The following is a 9,319-nucleotide window of genomic DNA, read 5'->3' as shown; positions in this document are numbered from 1 at the left end:
CTAAGTCCAATTGTCTATTTATTTAATCCTGGCTGACAGACTCTGCAACAATGTTAATGTCAATAGTGCTGCAACCTTGTTGGTACAAACGGACAACTGTGACAGTTTGGTAAATGGCTCTGCCTCTCCTACTGCACACAGAGCTGCTCGGATGGGATTTATTATATGGAACACCTGCAGCTCCTTACGGGGACTCTCCTGCCCACAAGTCCCAAGTCTAAGGCTCTGTGCGGTTTATGTGGCTAATAAAGTTTCAGGCTGTAGACACTTATTAATTATAACTCCTTTTCTGCACTGGTGTCTGGGGAGGTTATTGCTGGGCACTATACATAGGGCTGTAGCTGCCAGCTAGCTGCGGTCCTCTGTTAGCGGGTAGTTGTAGAAGAGTGTGTGTGGCCAAGCCTCTTACCCCCCGCAATAATCACGGCTCCTTTCTGTGCCTGCACGGTCCGCTACAGCCTCCAGTCACTGTCATCAAACTGTGGCTCCACCCAGGAACACCTCCGGCTGCTGTTCCTCACTAAGGGAGGCGGGTCAGAAGGCTCTAATGGCTGCCAGCACTCAGTTCATTGAGCTCCCTGCACTCTCCAGCAGCTCCATCAGCGGCCCTCTGCAGCGCAGCTTCCCCTTCACCGCTCACCTACCAACTGCACACAACTGACACCCAACTGTCACTACAAGCCCCTCTAGTCATGGGGCACTGTTTCTCTATTGCATTGGAAGTCCAGTCTCTCCAGCCGCATGCCAGCTCCTGAAGCTGGCTATATTGTCCACTGTCACCAATGAATACATTCAAATGTCCAGCAACACATATATAAGGGTACTCAACATGAGGTACTCCCAGGTTCTGGGGTACCACATATTCCCCGCTAGAATGATGCGAGTCCTCATGCATCTCACCATTTTAAAAAGATTCCAAACATCACTATAACATTACAGCTCAGTTACAATATAACACTTTTATGCAGAACAACTATCATTTACATTTTTCTTTTAAGTAACAAGACAGTATGATACCTTGATGCACGCAACCTTTAGTTACAATAACTAATTCTCTTTCTAATGGGTAGAGGTTCAGTTGCATCTCTTGCCTGACTGGTTACATGCCTGTTGCAAAATTGAAGCTACCTGTCTTTAGCCTATTGTTATGTATTTGTCGTCTGGACGGTACCACGCTGGGAAAAGGCTTCTCACTGTTTCCTTAGCTGTACTAGGAGTATCAGTAGGGATATCAGATTCTGACTTCAATTTAACTGAATCTGGGCATTGGGGGATAGGAGTGTCTGATTCTCTTGCCATCACCCTTTCAGTGTCTCTTTCTCGTTCAGTGGCACTTGAATTTGCCTGATGATTGAAGCAATTTGTTCTAGAATTGCTGTTCTCCACTCTAGATTCACTGTCAGGTACTGGCTCTGGTGAAAGTTGTGGCTTGACTATGCTCTGCCGACCCCACAGCAATGTTTCTCTTTGTCTGTCCCCAACTGGTTCATCTGTTCCTTCCGATGGCTCACCCTTCACATGGTCATCAAGGTATGGTTGTCTGCATCCATAGGGTTTCTGTAAATAGTACGGCATCTGATAAGGTTGTCGTTGATTTGTACTTTGTTTCACCCTTCCTACTTCGTTGGGCTCCTCTGCATATTCATGATACTGATAGTTTGACTTGTAATTACGTGGAAAACCTCTGTGTCGTGAATAGCACCAATAGCTCTTACGATCAGCAGCATATATGCTGCCTTGAACTGGAACACCACCAGGACCAGTTACATTAGCTGCCTGCAGACCTTTCGCTCCTTCAACCACATCAAACTCTACAGTCTCCCCTTCTCCCAGGCTTCATTGATATTTTCTGGGATTGTTCTTCTGGATGGCCGTGTAATGCACAAAGATATCTCGCTTGGTGTCTTCACAATTGATGAATCCATACCCACGTCGCACATGGAGCCAGACAACTTCACCAGAAACTTTCCCAGAATGGACCAGAGGATCAATGTCTAATGTGGTGCTCAGTTCATCCCCAATTATATGACATTGTTTGCCATTACAGAGCCACCATTCTTTAGTGGTAGGATTCACTCTTGCTGTACTCCCCCGAGGCTCGGTCTCCATCCTCTGGGCATTAGAGTTTAAACTATCCATACAATGTATCCCTATGTGTCCTCCCTTCTGGCATCGCCGGCAAATGGGTTTGTCTCTGGAGTCAAATCAATCTGTTGGCCTTCTTCCATTTCTTTGTGTGGATTCCCACCAATCAGTCAAGGTTCTTCTTCTCTGAGTGTGTCCACAAGGCTCAGTTGAATCAGGGACTTTATTCTTGGATAGATTTCATACTTCCTTACAGACTTTCGTCATTCCCACAGTCAACTCCTTTGGTTGGCTTTGAAGCATCTGCAGTGAGTCATTGACCGGTGTTTGAATGCTTTGCTGGACAGAATCTTTTGGTGGTAGGACATGTCTTCCTTCGATATAATTTTGCCTCATAACACTAGGTTGTTCTTGAAATCCAGGTATTTTAGGAAAATAATTTTCTAGAATGGGCTGAGACCCAACTACTTTTAATGCGGCTTCATTAAAATCTAAGAATGCATGGTTAGGCATCTGCATCCTTAGTAGCCTTAGTAGTGTTCTCACTCCTCTACCGGAACCCTCGACGAACTGAGCTACCAGGGTTTCCTCCATATTTTGAATCTCTTCCTCCTCCAACACCTGAATATCCCATAGAGCCTCTTGCAGACTTAAGGCGAAATCTTGCAGAGTCTCCCCAGGAAACTGTTTCCGGCCATAAAACCGTGTTTTCAATTCGGACACAGTTCGCGTCTCAAATGTAGTGGCAAGACATTGAAATATCTGGTCCACCTTCTGACGTTCTGCCGGGGGCCATGATGTTACTTCTCTGAGAGCGGGTCCTTTAAGTTGCCCTATCACTATTTCCACCTGTTGTTGTTCAGTTAAGGGGTACAATCGGAACATCGACTGAATTTTATTCTTGAACTCTGTAATCTCACTCCCATCCACTTCACGAACATCTCCAGTATATGTCCGTAACCAGGGAGCACCAAAGTAATAGGGCATCATTATGGGATTTATTTGTGACATCATTGGTGCTCTTGGTTGAGCAGCAATGGCACCTGCTCCGGAAGAGTCTTCCATTGCTCATCGCTCTTGTGACATTGATACTAAGTATACAACTGCCTCACTTAAACTCCCTTACTTTGGGCTCTGTATCCTGTTCGTGACGCCAAATGTGACACCCTGGTAAAACATGGTACCACGAAGAAGTCTCAGATAATATCGAGGATAGGTTCTTGGTTTTTATACAGAGAGTTACAGTTCACACGAGAAAAACAACAATTCAGGTTTTATTATTCAGGAACACAGCTCCCTCGCAATCGGTAGGGATTCCTCTCACCTGTTGGTTTTAAGAGGTTAATGCATGCAATATTTTCCCTACCACAGATTAACTTAAACGCTGTTACTAAACAGTAAGACAATAACTAACAGTCCTTAAATTAGTCTCTCAGTTTGCGGATTATTTTCCTAAACTTTACCGGCCAGAAGATATTAGTTCATGAATTAATACTGTATTAAGTATTCCTGAGTGTACACTGCGTTGCCGGGGTTATTAGCTGGAAGTTCTGACTGTATCCTGCTTAAGCAGAAATAGTGAGTTAATCTAAAGCTGTGTTGATCCTAAATGCAATTGTCTCTTTATTTAATCCTGGCTGACAGACACTGCAACAATGTTAATGTCAATAGTGCTGCAACCTTGTTGGTACAAACGGACAACTGTGACAGTTTGGTAAATGGCTCTGCCTCTCCTACTGCACACAGAGCTGCTCGGATGGGATTTATTATATGCAACTCCTGCAGCTCCTTACGGGGACTCTCCTGCCCACAAGTCCCAAGTCTAAGGCTCTGTGCGGTTTATGTGGCTAATAAAGTTTCAGGCTGTAGACACTTATTAATTATAACTCCTTTTCTTCACTGGTGTCTGGGGAGGTTATTGCTGGGCACTATACATAGGGCTGTAGCTGCCAGCTAGCTGCGGTCCACTGTTAGCGGGTAGTTGTAGAAGAGTGCGTGCGGCCAAGCCTCTTACCCCCCGTGATAATCACGGCTCCTTTCTGTGCCTGCAGGGTCCGGTACAGCCTCCAGTCACTCTCATCAAACTGTGGCTCCACCCAGGAACACCTCCGGCTGCTGTTCCTCACTAAGGGAGGCGGGTCAGAAGGCTCTAATGGCTGCCAGCACTCAGTTCATTGAGCTCCCTGCACTCTCCAGCAGCTCCATCAGCGGCCCTCTGCAGCGCAGCTTCCCCTTCACCGCTCACCTACCAACTGCACACAACTGATGCCTAACTGTCACTACAAGCCCCTCTGGTCACGGGGCACTGTTTCTCTATTGCATTGGAAGTCCAGTCTCTCCAGCCGCATGCCAGCTCCTGAAGCTGGCTATATTGTCCACTGTCACCAATGAATACATTCAAATGTCCAGCAACACATATATAAGGGTACTCAATATGAGGTACTCTCAGGTTCTGGGGTACCACATACCTCCCCCCAACTTTGTGCCTGAATCTATTTTTTAGTCCCCATAGAAGTCATCGAGCTAAAACAAATGCATCTCTATTGATGGGATTAGCCATTGCAGCCCATAGGCTATAACATGACACTTTGGGTCCCGCTCTGGTAATGGGTGCTTGCGCATTGGCAGCTGGATGGTTGCACATGTTTAGTAACTCTGTGGGTTCCGACCCAGAAGTCACGCGATCACTTTACTTTTTATTTTTACGCACTGAGTCTGTGTCCCTGCATGTGTTATTTCTTACATCATTTCTTATTGCTGTGATATGTGACGATAAGAAATTGTGCTTAGTGGGACAAAATTGCAGCCAATGGAAAATCGGCCCCATAGAATCATTTTAAAATACAAATCCTACTTAGCCTGATACAATAAATGTGATTACATATAGCCTTGCAAAATGGTAAATCTCTAGCACATACAGTTCTGATTATGCAACACCAATGTATCCAAGGAATAAAACATGTTAAATTGTTCTGGAGAGACTTCACAGTTATGCACCTTTATATTCTCTCTGGGACTTATTTTAAGAATAAAGGTGCTGTTTATATAATGTGGATGCTCAAAAGTAGACAGGAAAATTCATGGCTGTTATTTTTCTTGCTCTTTTGCTGACCTTGAAATTATTCAGGTACTTGGAAAAGAAGCTCAGTTTAGTCAGTGGCAGCTGCTAGTGTGTTTTTAAATATACATCTGTTCCAATTTAAAACAAGATGCGTACCATAGTTACAATAGTTAACATATTCAGGCATATTAAGTGTAGAAAATATACACTTAATGATATATATGAGAATATACAAGGGATCGTTAAAACATTGCATCAGGGAAAACGGGATGTCCAGACTGTCGTACCTTTCTGTTAGCTGAATTATGTGAGATAAAGCAAAGTGATTAGTCTCCTAAGCAAAGTGACTAGCCTCCTGCTCACTGGGACAACCTTGCTGAGCTGGACGGTAAAAAAGTGATACATTGTATTAAGGAAGTGCTACATTGTTGATTATATCATTATGCAGCCATGCAGTACAATTATGAAACATCTGTCTTCATTCTTGCTGAATTTTTATTATCAATTATCCTATATGAGACCAACAATATTTGCTGTTGATTGTTTCATCTACACTTATTCTAAATTTGTAGTGGTTGTGTCTGTACATAGAATTTTTTTTGGAGAGATATGCTCCTTCGGACTGTGTATGAACTATGGAGATAAAAAAAGATCTGCATTTTTGTTTCTCTGTCTGTGTATTCCGGCATCACGCGAAAACTACAGGATGAATTTGGTTTGCGTTTTCAATATTGTATAGCCTAGTCACCAAATAAACTCAGGTATGTATTATCCCAATGTGACATTAGGGAAAGGAGCAATAAAGGAAAAACCAGATGCTTGACACTCCTCAAGCCAAAACTGATGGGACAATTATACTTTTAGGGACAACTTTTTTTTTATTAGAATTTGCAGAGGCTTCTCAAGTCTAAGATGACTATATACATATATATATATATATATATATGTGTATATATATTTACACACATAAATATGCAAACAGTTATATATGTATGCATTTATAAATACATAGATATAGATTTATTGCAAGATCTATTTTGCAGGAAGATCCAACTACATATTAAGCACTAATCAAGCAGCTTATCTTTACACATGAAGTTCCAGTATGCATGTCAAACCAGTAGATGGTGCACAAAGATATATACTACATATCATAGATTCACTGTTCATGTTACTTGCAACCTTACAGTGTTACTGCAGGTTAAGTAACAACCGATTTGGGATCTACAAGATAGTGCAGCTGCACTTCCAGTGCACAGCATTGCACTGAAAGTTGATGTTCCAATCATGCTTCTGCAGAACTTTAATCTGCCCAAGTTGAGCAACGGAACCTGACTTAAAGTCATTGCTCTACATGGGAACCCAAGTGAGGCACAGATTCTAACAGGATGTGACTCAGGTGAGACTGTGTTTATACCATGCATATCCATTATCCCCAGCAATTTTCCTTCTCAATTCAAGCACTTGTATTTTAATGTAAGTGTCTGCTTCACTATGATGATCAACAAGTCGCAGGGACAAATGCTAAGGACTGCATGCTTAGAACTCAGGAGCAGCTGCTTCTCCCCTGGGTACCTTTACATGGCTTGCTCACAAGTTAGTAGCGCCAAGCTACTAAACTTTTTGTGTTAAACCCTGAAGGAAAAACTGCAAATATTGTTTACCAAGTGATTTTGTTATCAATGTTTACAATATAAAATATACATCACAATATTAGATGGCACTACTATCTTTGTAAAATTAGTTCCGCTGAGCAATAACAGACATCCATGAGAGTGAAGCTGAGGGCAAACGCTAGTATTGACTAGAAATGTAGCACATTTAGGGCAGCCATGCTTTTGAAAAATTGTGACACCATGTGACATGGGTTTGCTAGGCTTCCAAAGTCATCCCATTGTTTCTTGTAAATGGCAAACATACAGTAATAAAACATATATACATATTCCTGCTTATTCTGTTAATTCATACCTATTATCAGCCCCAGGATGGCAGGAGAAGCATTGTTGAATCCCTGCCAGACCAAATCACTATGTGCATGTGTGGATGATCGCTGCAAATGCTCATATCACTTTATCATTCTGCCGACCAGGTTAGGCTGCAAGTGACAGGTGGAAAACCATTTTGAGGAGCAGGGTTTTTGCTGGGTCTTTCAGAAGAGCCCCAGGATTGCTAATTGTATTGGTACTGTAGCAACTGAGTCAACAATCTATACTAATATAAAAATAATGTTCTATCTGTCTGTTTGTTCCAAGTTGGTGCAAAAACTAATGAACCGATTTTCATGAAAACTGCATCATTTTGTAAGATTCCACAGAAAAAACATTTTGTGCAAAAAGTCGCAGATAGGGGAATATGTGAAAACAGTATGAAAATGGACAGACAAATGAATAAAAAGCCTAATCTGTAATGAGCAAGTATTTTTGTTATGTTACACTAATGATAACACAGCAATAAAACATTTGTTTATCCATTTTCACACTATTTTCACATTATACATATTCCCCCTATCTGCAACTTTATGCACTAAAATAATTGTTCCACACAATCCTGTTTCTAATGTCCTAATTAGCCTCCCTACCAAACTTGGTGACATTCTGATTGTTAGATCAAGCTACATGGCTCTGAATAGTGAAAGTTTAATTATTGTCACCCTGTACATAGTGTAAAGGGCACTAAATACAAAAAGATAATCATTGAGGGCAACAGCACTGATGTCTTTTCTGCTGGCTTCTTCCTTTGCAACAGGCTCATCTATAACCATTGTCTAAACACAAACTGCCAACTATGTATTCTTTAAAACAAGAATAAATAAATTTTTACATGATTTGTCTTTTTAATCGTAATATATCTGCTGCAAGGCATCCTTGTGCTAAGCAGAATATTTCACCTATTAATCACACCTGTCTGCCACTTATGGCAGGGGCAATGCAGTGTCAGTGACAGGTCTGCAATAAATGATGACAAGCCGTAAGTTATACATTGGTGATGTTTGATGATGTTATCAAGAATTATTTTCCTATCCTGCACCACTGCTGAGTGGAGACATCCCGATGCCGGAAGGCCGGCAGATGAAGATCCTGACTCTCTCTTAGGAGTGCCTATCCCTAACCTCCCCCGTTAGTGCCTAACTCTAACCCCCCCTGCCTGCATCCTAAACCTAATCCTCCCAGGGGGGTGCCTAACCCTAAACTCCCCCCGGGGGTGCCTGACCCTAACCCCCCATTCCCCTACCCCTAACCCTCCCGGGGGGGTGCCTAAACCTAACCCTCTCCCCCACGGCTATCCGCTCCCGACGCCTGGCTTACCTACGATCGGTATGCCAGGCTAATGATAGGCGTCGGTATTTAGATGCCTATCATTAGTCCCATGCCGAGATTTCACTGTCGGGAAGCCGGCAGTCGGCTTTTCGACCGCTGTCTTCCTGACTGCATACCAACAATAGTATGTGTGCATTATTGACACCAGGATAAAAAAAATAACACATTTGCTAGGTTTAGGCCAGGGGATGTGGTAGTAGTACATGCTAAAGTTACAGTACACAGTTTGTAAAAAATATAGTACTTTAATGAATTAATAGTAAGATAGTCTGTCTGTGCCTGTATAGTATTACAGTATATTAATAAATATTAAAATTACATTTACCATGTAATATACAATTAAATACAGACACAAATTTAAAATAAAAGTTATAATTAAGTTTAAATAAATACAAACATCAGGTATCTTCCCTTTTAAAAAATGAAATGGGAATCCACTTTCCTGCAGCATACTAAATGCAAATATCAATTAAATATAGCAAATCATACACTGTAGCAACCAATCTCATAACTTACTGTATATACTACCAATAACATATTTAGCAAATGAGAAGCAAAAACCATTTATCATCATCTTCAGTACAAATTTCACTTCAGGAGTCCAGCACCTGCAATTTATATACCTGAGCTGTCACTCATTGGGGTGGGCATAGGCTGTGATATATTTGTGACAGGCAGTTTGGCAGTGAATCAAATTTGCTGCCACATACATTGTCTGCCATTGCAGGGCAGTTGCTGCCACGACTCTTTGTCTCACCAGATGACTCATAAGACTAAGAGCTTTCCTGCTCACTGCATGCCCAACGGACAGACTACAACTGAGATCTTGGCAGTAGGAACTCTATAACCTTTTAAG

The 9,319-nt window shown here is 42.0% G+C and overlaps 1 pseudogene; it reads right to left on the bottom strand.

Annotated features, from left to right (window-relative positions):
* Positions 1–1,134: 1,134 nt before the first annotated feature.
* Positions 1,135–2,109, bottom strand: LOC148518087 (Y-box-binding protein 1-like; annotated as a pseudogene).
* Positions 2,110–9,319: the final 7,210 nt, after the last annotated feature.

Source organism: Taudactylus pleione, unplaced genomic scaffold (assembly GCF_031769625.1).
Source record: "Taudactylus pleione unplaced genomic scaffold, aTauple2 ptg000202l, whole genome shotgun sequence".
Lineage (NCBI taxonomy): Eukaryota > Metazoa > Chordata > Amphibia > Anura > Myobatrachidae > Taudactylus > Taudactylus pleione.
This window is presented reverse-complemented; position numbering and strand designations above follow the sequence as displayed.